Consider the following 1404-nt stretch of genomic DNA (forward strand, 5'->3'; position numbering starts at 1 on the left):
CTTTGGGGTCAGTTGTTCTCTTTTATTGTAATATGCTTTTTATGTATCAACACATGAGGAGGATGTGTCACTTGCTTATATTATCATTATCATAGTTGCAAATGCCTGTATCTGATGGAAATATGTATTGTTAGATATTAATTCAGTGAGAGCAGTGAAAAAAACATCTACACAGTAACGGCTGGGATGCTGTCCTTGGATCGATTCAAACCTTGTTATTTATGGAAATATCCTTTGTGTTTATTGGATCCAAGCATATCTGTGTCACTGCTCTATAGTGTCAAATGTTTTAGGTGGTTTTGTTGTTTTTTGTTTTTTGCTACAAGAGTTTTAGTGCTAGTGCTTGTAACTTATGATAATACAAGGACTCAAGTGTAAATGAAGAAGAGTTAGCCCAGTTGTGTTACAACCTCTCAGAGAAGGAAGGAAATATTTTATTTAATGATGCACTCAACACATTTTATTTACAGTTCTATGGCGTCAGACATATGGTTATGGACCATACAGATAATGAGAGAGGAAACCCACTGTCGCCACTTCATGGACTACTCTTTTTCGATTAGCAGCAAGGGCTCTTTTATATGCACCATCCCACAGACAGGATAGTACATACCACGGCCTTTGTTACACCAGTTGTGGAGCACTGGCTGAAATGAGAAATAGCCCAATGGGTCCACCAACGGGGATCGATCCTAGACCGACTGTGCATCAAGCGAACGCTTTACCACAGGAATATGTCCTGCCTACCTCTCAGAGAGGTAATATGACAAATGGCTGCATCCACCTTTACAGGCAGATCAAGTGTTTACAGTCTTAACCTTACAAATGGCTATGTCAATCACTAGTTTTTAAGCATCCATCCTACAGGTAGAACATTACAAATTAGTTACATTCACAATTATTTTATAATATTCTTTTAACACTGCCAATGTTTTTAGTCATAAAGCGGAGGACAAGTCAGATATGAGGCTTATTTGTTAGAAAGATGCATACTCAGACCACCAACACATACTGACACTTTAAGAAATGAAAAACACATAATTTTAGAGTTAATAAAAAAAAACATGATTATCCATGCTAACTGGGGGCAGCCATTTTTTTTCGTTTTCATGGCATCCGGTACTCTAGCTTGGGACGAAGTGACGTCAGCTCCTACCAACTCCTATATGCACAGTGTAAACAAACGCAGTAATTTATGACAAGGAGCTTCCCTTTGATCAACCAGACTTGTAAAACAATATAAATGACTTGATAACTATTTAACTAAATATATTTCAATTTGATTTAACAGAATGAAATGGGGTTATAGTATTTTGTCTCTTATAAAATCCAAATAAAAAATGCATACTAGTAGCCTATGTTGGAGCCAAAATGACCACTGACTCATGATACCCAATTGATAAT

The sequence above is a fragment of the Gigantopelta aegis genome, chromosome 6, assembly GCF_016097555.1.
Source record: "Gigantopelta aegis isolate Gae_Host chromosome 6, Gae_host_genome, whole genome shotgun sequence".
In the NCBI taxonomy this organism is placed as follows: Eukaryota; Metazoa; Mollusca; class Gastropoda; order Neomphalida; family Peltospiridae; genus Gigantopelta; species Gigantopelta aegis.